Source organism: Schistocerca serialis, chromosome 10 (genome assembly GCF_023864345.2).
Source record: "Schistocerca serialis cubense isolate TAMUIC-IGC-003099 chromosome 10, iqSchSeri2.2, whole genome shotgun sequence".
Classification (NCBI taxonomy): Eukaryota; Metazoa; Arthropoda; class Insecta; order Orthoptera; family Acrididae; genus Schistocerca; species Schistocerca serialis.
The window spans coordinates 155975573-155996544 of record NC_064647.1 but is presented as its reverse complement, the minus strand read 5'-3'; the positions used below and the strand labels follow the sequence as shown (position 1 = coordinate 155996544).

General features: G+C 37.6%; 1 protein-coding gene across 1 annotated transcript in view; it reads left to right on the top strand.

The window, feature by feature from the left end:
• Window positions 1-20708, top strand: part of LOC126424624 (uncharacterized) — a 343469-nt gene extending 322761 nt beyond the window's left edge. Inside the window, exon 33 of the mRNA XM_050087361.1 lies at window positions 13762-20708. The gene's annotated coding sequence lies outside the window, so the exon portion shown is untranslated. The remainder of the gene's footprint in view (window positions 1-13761) is intronic.
• Window positions 20709-20972: the final 264 nt, after the last annotated feature.

The following is a 20972-nucleotide window of genomic DNA, read 5'->3' as shown; positions in this document are numbered from 1 at the left end:
CTTAATCTTTCTTCTAAGATAAGTCGTAAGGTCAGTATTGCCTCACGTGTTCCAGTGTTTCTACGGAATCCAAACTGATCTTCCCCGAGGTTGGCTTCTACTAGTTTTTCCATTCGTCTGTAAAGAATTCGCGTTAGTATTTTGCAGCTGTGACTTATTAAACTGATAGTTCGGTAATTTTCACATCTGTCAACACCTGCTTTCTTTGGGATTGGAATTATTATATTCTTCTTGAAGTCTGAGGGTATTTCACCTGTCTCATACATCTTGCTCACCAGATGGTAGAGTTTTGTCAGGACTGGCTCTCCCAAGGCCGTCAGTAGTTCCAATGGAATGTTGTCTACTCCGGGGGCCTTGTTTCGACTCAGGTCTTTCAGTGCTCTGTCAAACTCTTCACGCAGTATCATATCTCCCATTTCATCTTCATCTACATCCTCTTCCATTTCCATAATATTGTCCTCAAGTACATCGCCCTTGTATAGACCCTCTATATACTCCTTCCACCTTTCTGCTTTCCCTTCTTTGCTTAGAACTGGGTTTCCATCTGAACTCTTGATATTCATACAAGTCGTTCTCTTATCTCCAAAGGTCTCTTTAATTTTCCTGTAGGCAGTATCTATCTTACCCCTAGTGAGATAGTCCTTATGGGAGGGAATGTTTGACACGGAAAAGATGGCAACTGTCAAGACATAAGTACTGTTTGTTGTTAGGTTTAATGTAAATGGAAATGTGTAGCTGGCCTTCAGTGAGCATGAGATCAACATCAAAAGTGGCATGGGATTTGGAATAGGTCCATGTGAAATTTAATTGGGAGTAGGCATTCAGAAATTCCAGGAATTTTAGCGCATCTGCCTCACCATGAGTCCATATGGTAAAGATGTCATCAGTGTATCTAAACCAAACCAGGGGCTAAAAACTTATGGATCCAAGGAAAGTCCCTTCCAAGTGACCCAATGTTGTCATAGGAAGGAGCCATCCTAGTTCCCATGGCCATACCTTTGATCTATCTGCATGTCTGAACCTCAAAGATGAAGTAGTTGTTGGTAAGTATAAAGTTGATTAAGGTGAGTAGGGTGGATGTCATAGATTTGGAATTAGGGGCAGCTGTCTGAGGAAATGTTCAGCAGCAGACAGACCATGTATGTGCGGGATGTTGGTATAGAGGGAGGTGGCATCAATGATGACAAGCAAGGTGCATGGTGGAAGTGGGATGGGCACGGATTTCAGACGATCTAGGAGATGGTTGGTATCTTTGATGTAGGAGGGTAGTTTTTGTGCTATGCAGGTTGCAGGTGTTGATCAAATAAGGCAGATATACATTTGGTGGGTGCTTTGAAGCCGCAGCTATAGGATCGCCTGGATGATTGGGTTTGTGGATTTTAGGAAGAAGGTAAAAGTTGGGGGTGCGTAGTTTGGGTGGGGTGAGAAGTTCTATGGATTGAGGTATTAGTCCTTGTGAGTGGCCTGAGGTTTTAAGGATGGACTGCAGGTCAGTTTGAATCACAGGAATGGGATCTTGATGGCAGACGCTGTATGTAGAGGTGTCAGACAACTGGCGTAGACCTACACTAACATATTCCTTTCGGTCAAGTACTACAATCGTAGATTCTTTGTCTGCTGGGAGGATAATGATGGATTCATCAGCTTTTAGGGAATGTAGAGCCTGGAGTTCTGCAGAGGACAAGTTAGGGTCATGATGTAGGGACCTGAGGAAGGGTTGTGAGGCAATGCTGGATGTGACGATTTCTTGGAAGGCTTGTAAGGGATGATTTTGAGATAGTGGTGGTATATCAAGTTGGGATCATGGTCTGAACTGTTCAAAGCAGGGTTCAATGCGAGGTTTTCAGTTGGAAAGGTTTTGGGGTAGGGTTGCAAAGTGATATTTCCAATGAATATTACTTGTGAAGGCAAGGAGGTCCTCCACCAATGCAGCAGGATCAGATGCACGTTTAGGGCTGAAAGTGAGGCCCTTAGATAATGCAGATAATTCAGGACAGGAAATAGCTTTAGATGAGAAATTAAGGACATTGTACTATTGTGACTGGTCCTTGAGATTATGGGCTATTCTTGGTCTGGGAGGCTGTGGGATGTTAAGGAGTTTGGCCAAGCTTGGTTTGTAGGAGGGGAGTGGTGGTTGAGGGTGTGGCTGTTTAGGGAACTGCAGGAGGACAGGAAGGGAAATACCACTGTTCAGGTAGTTTAGGAGAAGGTGCGACAGATTTTTTAGGTGAATTCTGGCATGTTGTTGCAGCTTGAAGCTGGCTTGGTAGATGATACCATTCGAGGATATGTGAGGGGCAGACAACTGCAAGATTTTGTAGGAGGAGAGAAGTCCAGTAGAGTGGAAACTTGTTGATGAGGCATATAGGTCACAGATTAGCTGGGTAAGAGCAAGGGATTGCTGTAGTTGAAATTGTAAAAGAGCCTGAGCTATGGTAGGATTGCATCCCAACATGGGGACTTTCAATGTTAGGCCTCTTGGAGTAACTCCAAGGGACAAGCAGATTTCAAGAAACAGAATGCGGGACCTTAGTTTTGATAGTGCACAAGCACATTTTCAAAAGGAATGGATGCAATATGAGGTGGGGTTCAACATGGCAAGAGAGGACTGTTTGGAGAGTTAAAAATCGTGAGAGAGGCAAAAAAAAATAAATAAATAAATAAATAAATAAATAAATAAATAAATAAATAAATAAATAAATAAATAAATAAATAAATAAATAAATAAATAAATAAATAAATAAATAATCAGAGGGTGTGAAGGATAGAAAAATGTAAGAAAAGCAACTTAAATACTCAGAAAAATTAGAAAGGTTCACATGGAAATTGTTAATAAGAGGTAATGAGTGGGCAATCTATATTGATACGGAAAATGATGAAAGAAAAATAAAAGGAAAAAATCAATCGGGAAAGTCGTTAAAACAGACAAACAGAAAGCAAAGTCTCCGATGCCAGACTTCACCTCAAAAAGCTATCACACCTTCTCCTGAAGTGCCTGAACAGTGGTATTTCCCTTCCTGTCCTCCTGCAGCTCCCTAAACAGCCACATCCTCAACCACCACTCCTCTCCTACAAACCAAGCTTGGCCAGCCTCCTTAACATCCCACAGCCTTCACCACAGCCTCCCAGAGCAAGAATAGCCCATAATTTCAAGGACCAGTCACAATAGTACAGTGTCCTTAATTTCTCATCTAAAGCTATCTCCCCTCCTGAATTATCTGTATTATCTAAGGGCCTCACTTCTAGCCCTAAACATGCATCTGATCATGCTGCATTGGTGGAGGACCTCCTTGCCTTCACAAGTAATATCCATTGGAAATATCACTTTGCAACCCTAACCCAAAACCTTTCCAACTGAAAACCTCACATTGAACCCTGCTTTGAACAGTTCAGACCATGATCCCAACTTGATCTACCACCACTATCTCAAAATCATCCCTTACAAGCCTTCCAAGAATTCGTCACATCCAGCATTGCCTCACAACCCTTCCTCAGGTCCCTACATCATGACCCTAACCTGTCCTCTGCAGAACTCCAGGCTCTACATTCCCTAAAAGCTGATGAATCCATCATTATTCTCCCAGCAGACAAAGGATCTACCATTGTAGTACTTGACCGAAAGGAATATGTTAGTGAAGGTCTACGCTAGTTGTCTGACACCTCTACATACAGCATTTGCCATAAAGATCCCATCTCTGTGATTCCCTTCAGGCCCGTCACAAGGCCATAGCATTTTCAGTTGTTAAATGACTTCCAAAGCTGAACTGTACATCTGATAGCAAATTGTGTGATATTAAATGATCAATTATTCATACATACACAGTCTTCTCAATAACTTTAGCAAACACTGATGGCACAGAAATAGGTCTAAAATTGTCTACATTATCCCTTTCTCTCATTTTAAAAAGTGGCTTTATTACTGATTACTTTAATTGTTCAGGAAACTGACCATTCCTAAAGGAAAAATTACAAATATGGCTAAATGCAGGGCTAACATGGGCAGCGCAGTACTTTGATATTCTGCTATGCACTCTATTATGTCCATGAGAGTCCTTAGTCTTCAGTAATTAATTATTGACTCAATCTCCCTCTTGTCTGTATCACAGAGGAGTATTTCAGACATCAATCTCAAAAAGACATTTGCCAAGAGGGTTACATGATTCCTTGTAGAAACTAAATTTTTATTTAATTCACCAGCAATGCTCAGAAAATGATTGTTAAATACTGTAAATATATCTCATTTATCAGTAACAGAAAATTTTTTACTATGAACTGACTTTATATCATTGAACTTGTGCTGCTGACCACACTTCCTTCACAACTCACCATATGGTTTTAATTTTATCCTGTGAATTAGCTACTCTATTTGCATACCACATACTCTTTGCCTTCCTAATAACATTTTTAAGTGCCTTATAGTACTGTTTGTAATGGGCTACTGTGGCTTGATTGTAACTATTCTAAAATTTTGATATAATTCCTACTTTTTTCTACATGATATTCGTATCCCAATATTCAGCCAGCCAGGCTGCGTTTTACTGCTAGTACCCCATTTAGAACATTGTAATGAAAGCAACTCTCCCAGAACATAAGAAATGATTTAAGGAAAGCATTATATTTGTCATCTGTGTTATCTGGACTATAAACATCCTGCCACTCTCGTTCCTTGACAAGGTTTTAAAATCTCTCTATTGCTGTTGTATTAACTTTCCTACATAGTTTGTAATTATAAGTGACATTTGTTTGAACACAAAAGCCTTTTAATGTTAATATTTGTGTATCATGGTCTGAAAGGCCATTCACCCTTTTAGTACCAGAATGCCCATCTAGTAATGAAAAATGAATAAAAGTATTGTCTATGGCTGTACTACTGTTTCCCTGCACTATAGTTGGAAAAAACATATTCTGCATCAGATAATTTGAATTTAGGAGATCTACCAACATCCTTTTTCTTACACTGTCATGTACAAAACTAATACTGAAATTGCCACATACAACTAATTTCTGGTACTTCCTATAAAGTGAATCAAGAAACCTCTCTAGCTTCAGCAGGAATGCTCTAAAGTAAGTTAGGGGACCTATAAACAACAACAATTAGAAGTTCAGTTTCACTAAATTCAACTGCAACGGCACAACATTCAAACATCTGTTCAATGCAGTGCCGTGATAAGTCTATGGACTCAAATGGAATACTGTTTTTTTTTTTTTTTTTTTTTTTTTTTTTTACATACATGGCCACTCCCCAACCCCATAAGGAATGCCTTGAAAAACAGCTAGCTAAAGTGTACTTTGGTAAAGGAAGCCTCTAAAGTGTCAAATTATTTAAGTGGTGCTCCGATATACCAATAATTTCAGAGTCAACATCTATAAGCAATTCACTAGCTTTATCTCCAACAACTCTTATATTTTGGTGAGATGCGCTAATTTCTTCTCTACTCACAAACATGACGTCCTCTGAAGGTGAGCACTTAGTTAGAGGGACTTCTTTTAAGTAGGTATACATATCAGCTGATTTCAATCTAAAAAAAGGTGCACCTCTAACACCAACTACTACAGGAATTTTAACATGAGTGAGTGTTCCGACCACCACCCACTACACTGTCACCTATAAGCTTTGCCAGCCTCCCCTCCCCATACATATACCTATAGAGGTGCTGGCCATGCCTAGTGAAACCGGATCTACTGATAGACCCAACTGGCACCACTGAAATGTGACCCATGCCATCTGCTAGAAGTGCCTTCTCCGGCCCCTTGTTAATGTGACTAACAGCCGCATTAAGATGAGGCTGATCATTACACTGAAACGGTTGCACGAAATGCACATTAGTGCCACGAGTTTGAGTTGCTATCTTTACCAGGTCACCACCTACATCACATTCCCCATCCCTATCAACACTGTTCCCTGCTCCACCCGCAATCACTACCTGACCCTCCTTTGTAAAATTCCTACACAACATCCCTATGCTGTCAGTCACCTGAGCCAACCCTGCACTAGGCTTCACAATGCTGGTGGCCTGGTGCTCACTCCCCAACACTTCCTGCAACTGCTGGCCCACACCTCTTCCGTGCAAACTACCTAGCAGCAGAACCTCCTCCTTTCTGTTAGACTGTGCAACTGACCTAGGCATCCTAACTGCTGAGGACTGCTGCATATTCCCTATACCTACTGCTACAAGAGGCTCCTCTCCACTCAACTCTGACAGTTGATCAAATCTGTTGCATATACGCAACACACAGCTGTTTGAATATCTCCTCCTCCTAGCTACCTTCTTGCCAACTGCCAGTCCCCATTCCCCAGTACCCTCCACCCTCCTCAACCTATCTAGTTCCTCCTTTGCATGTTGTGACTACACCAGAAGGGCACAGATCTTATGCTCTGGCTCCTCTATCAGCTTATTTCTACTACATATTCTGTATTCCCAGGAGAGGATCTCACTAGAATGCCCACTGGCTTCCCCACCTCATTCCCCCCCAATGAAAATACTTTGAACAAATCCCACACTGTAACCCACTACTCACAAACCTATGGCAGAGCCCACACTTCTCTCTCATGCTAAAATTTTATAGTTACTGAAAAGAACTGTATGTTTACATTATGTAAGTTCAATTACACCATTAGAACTATTTACAAAACTAACAATAGTGGTCTCAAACTTCTCTGTCTACTAAGGAAGCAACTACTTGTATTAATATTACTAAACCACAACTAATACCAATACCTACAAAACTTCACAAAATTATTAGCTAAAACCAAAAATTCAAGCAGCCACTGGAACACTGAATGAAAAACTTACTGAAATATTTCACTAGAAACAATGAGAAACATCAGCTGAAAACTAAAGCACAAAAATTACTAAACGACTTCAACGCACAGGAAACTATAAAAAAACACAGCAAGCGAACGTTTCCAAAAGTTTATTAACCCTCGAGCAGGTGCGCCGATTTTCATAACACAAGCGAGTGTGCGATGCACTTTGTACACATGTAGTCAAAAGCTGTCATTATACTACCAAGGGAAACATGTATGAGCTAAATCACAGTTTAATTTTAGTTTATTTAAACAACAATACAAGAAACTTATATTATAATGATAATTTACTGTTTGATTAAACAAATAAGAAACTTCATTCTATTGCTGCAGCTACTTATCAATCTATTCCAACACTTTTTATGCACAGACTGAACACAAACATTCTTTCATTGTAATGTAAAAGGACAAAGGCTTTATATGTATCTATAGAAGAAGTTATCACCAAGTTCCTTCCCTCTACACAATTAGTTGTCTTGTGCATTTTTGGAAAATGCTGTACACTTCTCACATGTATGCACTGTTTTTAAATGTCCTTTGCAAACAAAGCTATGGCATGAGTTACACCTTATGGCAGTAGATGTGTTTCTAGCTCATCCACATCACACACTGACACCTTTTCTTGGTGGTAGGCTCCTCAGTTCTTACAACATGTTGATTTTTTTTATTTCACCAGCAAAGTTGCAATGTCGGCGGGAAATGAAGGAATATTAGCTCTTTCCACTAGTCTAGGCTTCATCATCAGGCTAAATCATTAAAGAAAATTCTTATTTTCTTTTTTTGAATTTGCCACATTTTCATGAACAATTATCTGAATATTGATCCCTACTATATCAATTAGACCAAAGAATACAACCGATGGCCATCTTATTGTCACCTATGTGATGGAATACACACCTCCAACTTGATCGAATGTGTTGACTCCTCCCTTTGTTATATTGTAATCCAAAACTATCTCTGGTGTACCTGTAACTTCATCACTGGTTCCAATATTGTGCACAGCTGAAAATACTATAATTGCCTTGCTTTGTTTTGGCACATAGGAAACTAGTGGTATATCATTCTGAAAACCAAATTAAGAGGAGCTGGTGGCCCTACTTTTCCCAGGTAAAAATTCTTGTGGGATCTCGCATTTGTTTTTTCTTTTGGCATACCAATGCGTGTTAGTCACTTTTTTCAAAAAGGGAGTTGGCTAAGGAATAGCTAGTGTACCAATTATTCATTGTAACATTTATTCCTGAGCCTTCAGTGTGAGTAACTAGCCTTCCTATAGTATCACAGGGAGAATTAGAAACATTGTATTGTCCTTTAAGTTGTTTTCCACAATATACTTCAATATTACTAGTGAAGAATGTTTTAGCATCTGGTTCAACAAAATTATTTACCCTGTACTTAGCTGGTTGGTTTGGGATATACTGAACAAAAACACAGTGACACCGAAAAGCTCGCAACTTTTCATCTACACTGCCCTACACTGTAAGCGTTCTAGCAGTTCACCACAAAGGCATCCAATATTTATCTTATTGCAGCAACTTTATCAGTTACTCTTCTTTCTTGCCTTGTACTCTTGTTGTCGAAACTGATACATCGTAAAAGGAACAGAAATCTTCTATAGCTCATCACAGCTCTTGTTATCTCCATACCAGTACCATCTGCTGTCCACAGTTCAATGACATATGTGTGGTTTGCTTTATCAGTCCCGATGAGATACAGTAATCCCAACAATACCATTATTTCACACTTTGTAGTTTCCTCAGCGTCTGGAATATTGTACACATTCTTTCTTAGATTGAATGTATGTGTTTCTGTATTTTACAATTACATCAATCATTTCCAGGCTAAGTATTGTCCATAAAGCCTCTGTTTCACTTGTGACTCTGGCAACACATGTAGACCCGGGGAATATTTCCACAATATTCTTTCTTTTTGTTTTTGAAGTCACATTAGGACACATTTTTTTCCATTTACGCGTTTTTGTCGTATCCTCCCCCCCCCCCCCCTCTCCCAAATAAAAATACCACCAGTGGAGAGTGGCTCTTCAGTCATATGAATCGCGGACTTGATCAGAATGTGAATCGTGGTCACTTTGTGTGATATATTCCTCCTCCTCTTCAGAGTTGTTGTCATTTTTGTTGTCTGGTACAGAGTTGAACTCTGGATCCTCATTGAGTAACCAATCAATCTCGTTGTCTGTCAGCTTTGATCTTGCCCTGCACAGTGATATACCCACTTGTGTTACTTTTTGATTCAATTAAAAAGGAACAAAATAAAAGTGAAGGAAAAATTACTTACATGACTGGGCATGTGGTGTACTTCGTACACTAAGATGACACACTCGCAGTTTATTTTAAATTATTGTAGCTCACATGAACAAATGACAACACAACTTCTCACTGTGCTAGCTGAAACAATAATGTAGGAATAGGTAGGGGCTTGCTATTTTAAAACAACAATGGAATTGTGCACGACAATGTTATTTGCGGTTGGCGTACTTCATACAAAGGCGCACCCGCTCAAGGGTTAAACTGTTATTTCGCCACAAACAGCACGAAACACCACTGAAAACTATTAAATTTAATAACTGTATAACAGTGCACAAATAACTTTGTCAGTACTTAGCTTTATAACTGCTACAGCTGCAACTGCAAGCCACAAAATGTAAGCACACTACTTCATCTTTATCTGGTGCAGATCCCAAACAGTTGAACAGTACTCAAGAATCAGTCATACAGGTTTTTGTATACAGTCTCCTTTTGAGATGAGCTACACTTTCCTAAAATTCACCCAATGAAATGAAGTCAACCATTTGTCTATCCTACAGCAAATCTTACATGCTTGCTTCATTTAATGTCACTTTGCAATGTTACACACAGATATTTAATCGATGTAACTGTGCTGGGAAGTACACTGCTAATTCTGTGGTCAAACATTACAGGATTGGTTTTCCTAGTCATCTGGATTAATTTACATTTTCCCACATTTAAAGCACACTGCCAGTCATTACAGCAAATAGAAATTCTGTCACCATCACCCTATAGGCACCTAATGCTGGCTTATGTTGCATGCTTTCACTGCTTGCCAGTCTAAGAAGTCTCTGAGCACAGTATAGTTAAAGTAAATAAGTATTTATTCTGAAACACCAAGTCATAAAAATATTGTGTAAAATAGGTAACTACACTTCTTGCAGAGAGATCTTCAGAGACATTGGAATTCATGTGTTCTGAGAAGAACAGTTACATATAAATGTCACTTCCGAATAGGATTATCTATCAGTTTCAACCAAATTGCAGTCCATGCAAACATAATAGAAGCAACAAAAATGCAAGGAAAATTTCATACATAATCCAGTGCAAGGGTCTTCAATAAACTGCCTGAAAGTGTAAGACAAGAAATGGAGAAACTACTAGAAATTCAAAAGAAAAAGAAGTACATCTTATTAGTTGCTATTTATAAAAACTATCTGATTTTAAAGCTGCAGATATAAAAACTCCCTTTTAGTAGTACAAATGCAACATTCAATGTAAACAGCAACTATTTTTTCCATTGTTGTCTATCATTAGCAAAACAGGTAAACATTAAGCAAATATCAGAGCAACAGCATCTGGTTATTTTAATTAGGAAAGCAAAAATATTCATATTTTCCACAGTAGCAGCTTCTCTTTTAACAGTATTATGTCTGCTTCTAGCCTATCCAAACAAATAGAATACAACAGTTTAATGACAGTGTATTGGAAATAGTTATTGCTACAGGTGTAGAAGTAACTTCAAGTGTGTCCCAGGGAAGTGTGCTAGGATCTTCAACATTCATGTGTTTAGTATCAGTTACAGCTTCATTGCCACTTGACTATCCTACTTACCATAAGTAGCAAAAGGTCAAAATCACTTAGAATGTAGTGATGGGGTGAGTGATAGAACAAATGGCAGTTTCAAGTGGTTGGTAATGACTTGATTCACGTAGTGAATGAATGGCTAAAACCAGTGCCTGAAACGCAGCAAAGTGGTTGTAAGTAGACAAGATTAGTTCCAGAGTGAATACCAAAAGGAGAAACAGTGCAACAAGCAATAGTCAGACACCATATCAAACAGCTTGATCCAGTGCTTTCAAGGTAAGAGCCATATGTGACACAATGCATGTATTTAAGTCCAGAACTTTCCCAGAGAATGCACCCACTGTTCCATCTGCTTGCACTGTATGTGCAGTGTCAAAGACTCCATTGGCAGAGAATCTGAACCACTGTCAGATACCAGAATGTTGTACATTAATATCCTGGCAGATAATATTAGCAGTAATCTAAAAAATTGTGAGGTTGCTTTAAATAGCTAAAAACGCAGATGATAGTGGCCTATAACTTCAATATCAATGAGTCACAAACAGAATCAATCAACTCAGCCTGGATGTAACAGTTTGGGGGATATAAAATTTTAATGATTAAATAGGCTCAGTAGTTCATAAAAACAGGCAGCAGACTTCAGTTAATTGGTAGGACATTGGGAACATGCTCCCAGTCCACAAGAGAGATTACTTACAAAACACTCGTGCAACACATTGTAAAATATTGATTGTGCGTTTGAATGGCAGTTTGTGTAGTCTCTTGTTTGACTTCATAAAAGCGCTGAAAAACTCAAACGAATACCAACCTTACTTCAAAAGCCCGGTTTCAGTTCTGTTATCACTCCCTCAGTGACTGTCAGGACAAGACTGGACTAATTACAGCATACACAAGAGGCATTTAAGCAGTAAGTCTTCCCACACTACGTATGTGAATGGAATCAGAAGAAACCCCAAATGCAATACAAAGGGATATATCACCAATTAGATGTAAATGTAGTTGATACATAAGGTGTTGTGAAATTAAAAAACTTACCAGCAAATTAAATGTTCAAGGAGATTTTAGAATCACAAGCTGGTCATCGTAAACTTCATTCCATGATATTTCAACTGGACACCTGCCAGTCGTCTTCATGTGAGACATCAAAGACTGATGAAGATGTTCTCTGCTCTGCCTTACATAGCAGACTGATAGTATCGCTGCACCTGTGTCAGTAATGTGTTAATCAACCCCTGGCTCTCATGCAAGCGGTTATTCAGCTTGGCATTGAATGTCCTACTGATGGATCTTGTGCCTAATTCTGCCCTATTGGCACCTTAGATCATCAAAATCCTACGCTGGTTGGAGGACCCAGCCCATAATGCTCCAAAATTTCTCAGAAGATGAAGAGATCCAGCAACTTTGCTGGCCAAGGTAGGGTTTGGTAAGCTTGAGGAAACCAGCAGAGGCTCTTTCTGTGTGTGGTTCACCATTACCTTTCTGAAATGTAAGCTCAGGATGGCGTCTCGCGTAAGGCACCAAAACAGGGCACAGAATATCGTCGACATACCACTGTGCGGTAAGGGTGTTGTGGACGACAACCCAAGGGGGTCTTGGTATGAAAAGATATGACACCCCTGACCATCACTCCTGGTTGTTGGGCCTTAAGGCTGGCAGCAGCCAGGCTGGTATCCCACTGCTGTTTGGGGGTGTGTCCAGACGATTCTTAGCTGGTCAGTGGGGCTCCATTTGAAGCAGAACTCATCACTGAATACAAGTCTACTCCAGACAATGAGATTCCAGGTTGAAGCCTTGTTTGGACACTCTCCTGGCAGGAGTAGGATACTAACCTGACTGTCACTTCCCATATGGCCTGACAACCAAGAGTGATAGTCTGGGGGGTTATTTCTTTTTGTAGCAGGACCCATTTGGTTTTTGTCGGTGACAGCCTTACAGCATAGCAATACATTGACAATATTCTAGGCCTTGTTTTGTTGCCCTTCATGTCAAGTCATCTTGGGCTTACTCTTCAGCAAGATAATGTCTGCCGGCACACGGTGAGAGTTTCTACTGCTTGTCTTCACACTTGCCGAATTTCAGCTTGGCCTGCAATATCGCTAAATCTCTGCTAAGTTGAGAACCATCTGGAGCATTAAGGGCACCAACCATCTCAGGATATTAATTATCTAGTGCACAAATTGCACAGAATTTGGTATGATATCTCTCGAGAGGACATCAAATAACTGCATCAATAAATGCCAAGCCAAATAATTGCTTCTATAAGGGACAAAGGTGGATACTCACTCTATTTGTGAAGTCCTTTCTATTGAATAAATCATTTAATTTTTCTGAAATCATTTCTCTGAATATGGACATCACATCTACTGATTTCTATCCCATTATGATAAGTGCCTTCATGGTTCATCATTTTTTTTATTCTTAGAGTGTATTTTTGCAATGCAGGGCTGTTTACAGTGAGGATCGTTTGATGGATAATAGCAAACACTTACTTGTAATGAAACTTCCTGGCAGATTAAAACCGTGTGCCCGACCGAGACTCGAACTCGGGACCTTTGCCTTTCGCGGGCAAGTGATCTACCAACTGAGCTACCGAAGCACGACTCACGCCCGGTACTCACAGCTTTACTTCTGCCAGTACCTCGTCTCCTACCTTCCAAACTTTACAGAAGCTCTCCTGCGAACCTGGTTTGCAGGAGAGCTTCTGTAAAGTTTGGAAGGTAGGAGACGAGGTACTGGCAGAAGTAAAGCTGTGAGTACCGGGCGTGAGTCGTGCTTTGGTAGCTCAGTTGGTAGAGCACTTGCCCGTGAAAGGCAAAGGTCCCGAGTTCGAGTCTCGGTCGGGCACACAGTTTTAATCTGCCAGGAAGTTTCATATCAGCGCACACTCCGCTGCAGAGTGAAAATCTCATTCTGGACTTACTTATAATTCTCAAATCTGGATAATAGAAGATTCATTCAACAATTGAATAATGAGCCAAGATAATCAACTGTTTGTATTTTTCCTGACTGCTGTTCCATTTAACTCTTCTTTTTCTACTTTTGATACAAATACTGCTCTCAACAGTTAATGTGTTATCATGTCATAGTCTTTAAGCTTCTGAGAAGTTCACTTTGTTATTGCAGGTGATCAAATGATGCAGTAAGGTAAGTGCTCACATTTCACCTGTGGATTATACCGGACTGGTTGGTGCTTTGAGCCACACCACTCACTATACGGACAATACAAACAGTTATATACATGTAAGTTTATGTGTTGCTGATGAGAGGAAAACATTGTTGTATTTAATAACGTAGAGATAGACAACAGTATCATTAATGATGTAAATTAATGTCGTGTTTATATGGATTAGATGTTTATTTTTGTTGACTTTGTCAGAGGATTATTTTTATTTCATGATATTTATTCAGTTATTCAACAGCACCTTACTGAAGCCACTGACTATATTGCCTCAAGAGCCAGAGTGGGGGAGATGTTCGCATAACTTTAGACTCAGCTGATAATAAGTGTTTCCACATACGAGAGCTGCGTCACTTGTTAATCTGATGTTTAACAATTACTCGATGCATAATTTGTACAGGACAATATAAATAGCTGTATGTTTTTGATGTTAAATGGTACATGCATGTAATGTATTGAACATATTTAAATTTTAAAGTCCTTCAGACTGTAACATATGTAATGAACTTGTGATTTATTCCTGAATGATGGTTCCCATCATTTACCTGAGGCACAACAATGCAAGAGGCAAATATATTAGTAGCAATGTACAGTCACATGAACCAGACATCCTAGGATACACTGTTCTCACGTGACTGCAAACATTAATAGAATACTTTAAGATAAGTTGAAGTTTATTTCATAGAGTTGCAAAGGGGCACAGAAGAGAAATCTCGTGCCAGTGTACGTAGTAATACTTATACATAATCATGTAATTATGCATGTACATGTATTGATTGTTATTGATGTCTTTTCTTTCTATGCTTTACCATGACTAAGTGCTCAAATAATCTGATCTCAATGTGAGATATAACAATGTACAATATTCCCTTTCAGTTTGTGTGTATGAGAGTTGTTTAATGTGGAAAAGTTGAAATTACTTGTTACTAAATATTGAATGGTTACCAGATTTCAAAGTTTAATGTTAGCCTATCCTTTTCTAACACACGCTTTACTAAATGTATAGTAGAAGGCACAGCTCTCTCCTCTAAAACATACAAAATACAAAACAAGGAAATTACACGTGTCTATCTCATAATGGTTATGTTGATTCAACTCAGGGTAAATTTTTTTCTTCACCATTACAGGTCTCAAATCAAGCTGCAACACTTCAGAATATTTTCCAAGGTTAAGGCAACTATCAACAAAAGTAAATTAAAAAGAAATGTGGTAATAAGTGCAACTTATGCCATAAAATTCAATCTAAACCTGTAATGTGTTCATTAATTGCATTAATTATAAATGTGTGGTTTCTGATGACTAATTTAAACATTGGATCATTTCACAGCAGTTTATTATTTTAAAAATTTACTTTAAGGTCAGTTCTTTAAGATCATATTTCAAGGATGTGCATAAAAATATTCATCTCCACCGCAACTATCCCTGGAAGCATCTGATTTCTGACAATAAATCATGAAATAATAATGCTGTAACATTAAAAAAGATATTTGTTGAAATTTAATGCATGGTTTTAAAATAACTTAATTTTTAGGACAACTTCAATTAGTTCAAAGAAAAGATTTTTCTGTATACAGTGTATACACTTTCTAAATGCTATTAGAGTTCCTGTTGAGTAGTGAAATGTTCTAAAAGCACAAATGAAAGCTTATGCAGAAGGACGTTAAATGTGAAATGAAAAGGTCAAAAGATTTTTCAGCCTTGCATGCCTTTTAGCTGTACATTTACTTAAGAGTGAGTTAAGAAATTTAATACATACTCTGCTACTGTTGCTGCTGCTGCTACTGCTAACTTTTTTCTCTGTACATGCTTCTTCCAAAATTTCCATGACACTGAAAGGTAAAGAATGTCAACCATTATTCATGGTTAAAACTTGACATGTTTTAAAGTCCAGGTGTACACAGTTTGATTCCACAAAAGGTATTAGAGAAGGGGAGAAACAATAAAGGAAACGTTTATATGCAGATTCCACACTTTTTACTAGTCCACAACACTCATTCTTTGATAATGTTTAACCCGTTAATATCATTGAACAACTCTACTCTTCAAATACAGATATTTCAAATATTAAATTCTGTGACTTGCGAATTTTGAAAAGTAAGAGTGAGTATGCATGGCACACAGGAGTAACAGTCTACTTTGCTTGTTTGGTATTCTAGATAAGATTGAGTTTACATTCGATATATGTTGAAATAGACTTTAAAAGCAGAGTAGATGGGTATATTACAGCTAATACAATTACTTATGTTGAAAATTTAACAAGTTATTAAATCATTCTTGTAATTAGCACATCTAAGTTTGGTTTAGTTCTGAATGAGAAGTTAGTCTAATTCTGTCTAAATTGCTTATCCGACATTCTGCTAACAATTTTTTTTAGTAACAAGATAAAAGATCTCACCATTTCATCCTTCAAATTTAATTCATCTTAGCTGTACATCTATATTATAATCATATCTGTCTCTCATATAAAATACACATGCAGAAACAAAAGACATTTCAAATTTAAGTAGTATTTCTGAAAGCCATAGTATAGCCAAAGCAAAATAGCAACTGAAATCTCTGTCACTTTAAGATAGTTTGTTAAAGACCTTACAAACTTATGTGTCTCAGTGCAGATGCTATGCCCAGGATTAGATTCACACTATATTCTTGGTTTACTGTATGCTGAGTAGATGACTATCAGTTGTCATAAGAAATATTTTCAGTTTGGTTCTCTGCTTGTATTCAGTGGTTTGATAACAGTTCAGAACCATGAGTACAACCAGATGGGTGGGTTGTGGGTCTCAAGCTCTGCTGACAGAGATAAATCTGAGTTAAATGTCACACAAACATTACTTTCCTAGTTGTTAAATGTGGGTCTGCAAGAGTAACTCCAAAATATTTCTTTCCTCAAGTAAAAGAAAAGCTAAAATACTTAATACAAATGAGATCAAAATTCACAAATCCATATAAAGCTGTTCTCACAGATTCATGAAAATTCTTAATAATTTAGATCATTTTTACACAATTAGTTCATTATACATATTCCTGTGTCCATTTTTCAAAATATGTTTGCTCAGCAGTCAAACACATTCACAGTGCTATCTGAGTTACTGGGGGAGTACGGTAACATGAACAATCTTCCTAAAGACTTAAGTTTCAGTTTTCAAATACTGTATATGTTATGGCAATGTAACCTTCTTTGACAAGTTTTTTACCTCTTTAGTTATGTGGCATTAATGAATAAGAGATTTTAGTTGGTGAAGAGTTCTTGGGTTTCCAGCCAGGTGGCGGTGTCTTCAAACTGCGACGTTTCGACAAGTGACATCTTGTGGTGAGGTGCAGTTTGAAGACACCACCACCACCTGGCTGGAAGCCCAAGAACTCTTCACCAGCTGTATACCCCAGGAAAGCAGTCATTCACATTTAAGATTTTAGCTATTGCAAACATCGTAAGAATATATTCATTCAGTTCCACATTGTGCCTTGTGTATCTCTCACCAAAGAATTGTCAGTACATTATCCTTCACTATTCTGCACTGCCATATCTCTCTCTCTCTCTCTCTCTCTCTCTCTCTCTCTCTCTCTCTGTGTGTCTGTCTGTCTGTCTCTCTCTGTCTTTGTCTTCCTTTCCAGAGAAGATGACTTAGCACTAGGGACTGAACAGTTAAATCGTGTAGTGCACATCTGCTGAATCAGTTTTAATCATTACACAATATGTAGTCAAAAACTGTCTCATTCCTTATTTACACGAAATTGCACTCAATATTTCCTATACATGTTATAAGAAAATAGTTTACATTACGTATGAGAGGGTCAGAAGCAAAGGGGTAGAAGTGAAATTTCACAGAAAATAAGTTTGTCTAAAGCATAGTATGGCATGTAGAATTGTGGCAAACAAATTAAAGTGAAAAACCAGTCTGTGCTCTATGGTAAATGAAAAACAAAATAATTACAGTATGTCATGAAACAGTTATGTTCATAAAGGGTTACTGATTTTTTGTGTAGTATGTTATCTAATTGACCCTTTTGTGGTTTATGAATTCAGGGAAGTAAAGCTGATGGTGAAAACCACATTCAATAGTGACCATTCTTATTATTTCTTATTCTTTCTTATTGTAAGCCACAAAAGGAATGGTGTTCATGTAGCATTACATAAATGCATTGTTATAGCTCAAAATAGCAGTTTTTGATAACTGAATTGATAACAACCAATAACAAAACATTACAGGGAAAGCATGAATCACATTCTTCTTAATTCATAATTTTCTGAAAACAAAGAGATACAAGTGCATACAGACTTCTATGAATTGTGATGCAAAACTGATCATGTACATTAACCTGTTGTTCCAAGAAGCAAACAGAAAATGCTACACACTGTTTTTCTCAAAACTACAAGAAGTGTAGCAATACCCCTTTGCTTCTGACTCCCTTCTATGAAAAAGATGTGCCTCATGAACTGTCCTGAACATTAACAGATAAATGTATTTCAAGAATGACATGTTATTTTAGGCAAGTTAGACATTTTTTGATATTTCAAATTCCAATTGACAATGGCTATAGAACTCAAATCATGATTTTGTGAAATAAATTAATAACAATCTACAGTCAAATGGCAACAATTCCTTTCAATAAGTTCAAGATGATAGTGCACCTCCATGAAGGAAAAAATCATTTAAGTTCTCAGGGCATTTTTGTCATATTAACAATTGCATGAGGTTTGCAAGTTAAAAAAGCCTTGTTTTCCTATTTTTTTCTTTTTTCTGGAGTATCTATGGCTTCTTTATATTATTTAATAATTTCTGCCCCTCAGAGAAGAATTTTACTCTGGATATGACACAAAATTAGTTTTCTTTCTTTGCTCAAACAGTTTTATAACAATGATTGCGTGGCTGTTTTGGCAGAGTACTACAGGAACGTAATACTGTTTTTCATAGTGGCTAATAAGGAGAGTATTTGTGGTGACATTTACATTTCAGATTCTCTCTGTAAGCAGAGTATTTCTAAAACAAAGTTAATTGCCTATGTAATTCATATAACATTCATTAAGCAATGACTAGTTTCAAAATTTCCATTTTGGAGTCTTCAGAATTAGCAATTCATAGAACATACTGCAGTATATCATATGTACTGGTACCTTAACAGTTCTTCAATGTTCAAGGATGGAAATTACAATCCTACATCCAGTTGAATGTTCACACATTGGCTGTGATAAAAACTGAGTGGTGTGAATGGTTTTAATATTTTTGAGACATTAAGCAAAGTCACCTGTGTTGCTAATCTGTGTCAGCGTGGTATGTGCAACTTGATACTAAGTATGAATTCTTGCCTCAGTTTACACAACAGCCTGTAGGTGACAGTTTATATCATGTCAAGGTACAATGAAACAACCTCAAGTAAAATGGCACGCACATATTTTGTACGTTCAAGGAGACTGAACATTTAAACAAAAGAACTCCATTCTATCTCCTAATAACCCATGAGAATAGTACTGATTTCTTTATTCTAAAACAGTTTGCAGTTTTATAGAGTAATACAAGAACCATGCCTATATCACCCACACAAGTCCTAAAAGATCACAAAAAATTCATATTCCTTTTTGGAGTAATTTTCTCATAAGCAGACTCAAACTGTGCTTCAGAGTACCACCAGATGTAGACTGTGTTTTAATTCCTCTTACTTCCCTGGTAGTTAGTGGTTACTTTGGTTCCAACCAATGATACTTCACATAGTTCATCATCTGTTCGGAGAGCTTGCAGGCTATTATTAAATCTTATACTGATATTTTGGCTGTCAACCTAACAAAGCAATTGAAGAATCAATGAATCCACAGTGATTACAAAGTATTTGGTTGTTGATTAAAAATGGCATATGTTGGAATGCCATGCTGTGTAGATATAAAACAAGATTTCCTTTGAGGTCACATATGCAAAATAAAGATTTTTCCATAATTTTTCAGACAGGAAACCCTAGTCTCAGTTGAGCAAGTTGTCTGCTAATTGTATTTCTACAGCTTTCTTGACCACTGAAACAAAGTAGGATGAAGTTGTGACCAGTATCCTAACTTTTGTGGACAGTGGAAATACGATGCTAAACCACTGCAGAGTGAGTGTTTCACTGCTGTTCAATGCAACATTCTTTTACAGTGCTTGTCATTTGTCCTATATATTTTTTACGCCACTCACAAGGAATTTTGTGTATAGTCATCCTTCATAACATCAGATCATCCTTCACAGACCCTAGAAAAACTGCTGTCTTCGTAGATGGATGGAAAGATCACATCTACTTCATGCTTCTTCATTATTCTTCCAATTTTTGATGAAATATTTCCAATGTACAGTAAAAAGGCTGTAGACTTAACATTTCTTTCTTCTTGCTCAACCAATACACATTTACTCTTCAATGTAAAGTACCTAAAAGTCCTGCAAGTGATTCACCTAAAATGGTTGAGAGGGTGGAAGCCACAATATAGGTACAAGAATTAATAATATCCCAGCTGCACTCCAAAAACTGATGGAATATTCAATTCATGAGGAAAACTTAGTCACAATACTTAACGTGTTTCCTGGAGTGGACATTACAGTTTGCTGTATGTTTGATTTATTTGTATAGTTTGGTCCAAAGAATATTATGTTGAATGGTGTACCAAAGACATGGGAAAAGTCATGTACATAGAAATAGAAAACAGTAACACACAAACATGGTAAGATACAATAATTAAAGTATATATCACATCTCAAAAAATGATGTAACTTATGTGTCAGGTTTATACGCTACAGCTTAGTAACATTGTGACATTCAAAGTAATAGGAAATATAATACTAACATAAGTGTAATAAATTTCCATACATCTTAGAAACTGGAGGTAACCATTGATTTTTCAGCCTCATTTTCATCATTTATGTGGTTAATCCAGTGGTGGGCAACTTGTTTTCTAAAGCTATTATTATTATTATTATTATTATTATTATTATTATTATTATTATTAGTAGTAGTAGTAGTAGTAGTAGTAGTAGTAGTAGTATTTGTTCCTGATTTCAAGCTTTGCACTCTGTTTCACAAGTCTGTAAGTGCAAATGAACTCGCAGTTTTTGAACGTATTCCCTGTTCAAAATGTTTCACAGATGACTGTTAGTGTAACTGTTCATGATATTTCTGTGAAATGTATATCCACTATCCT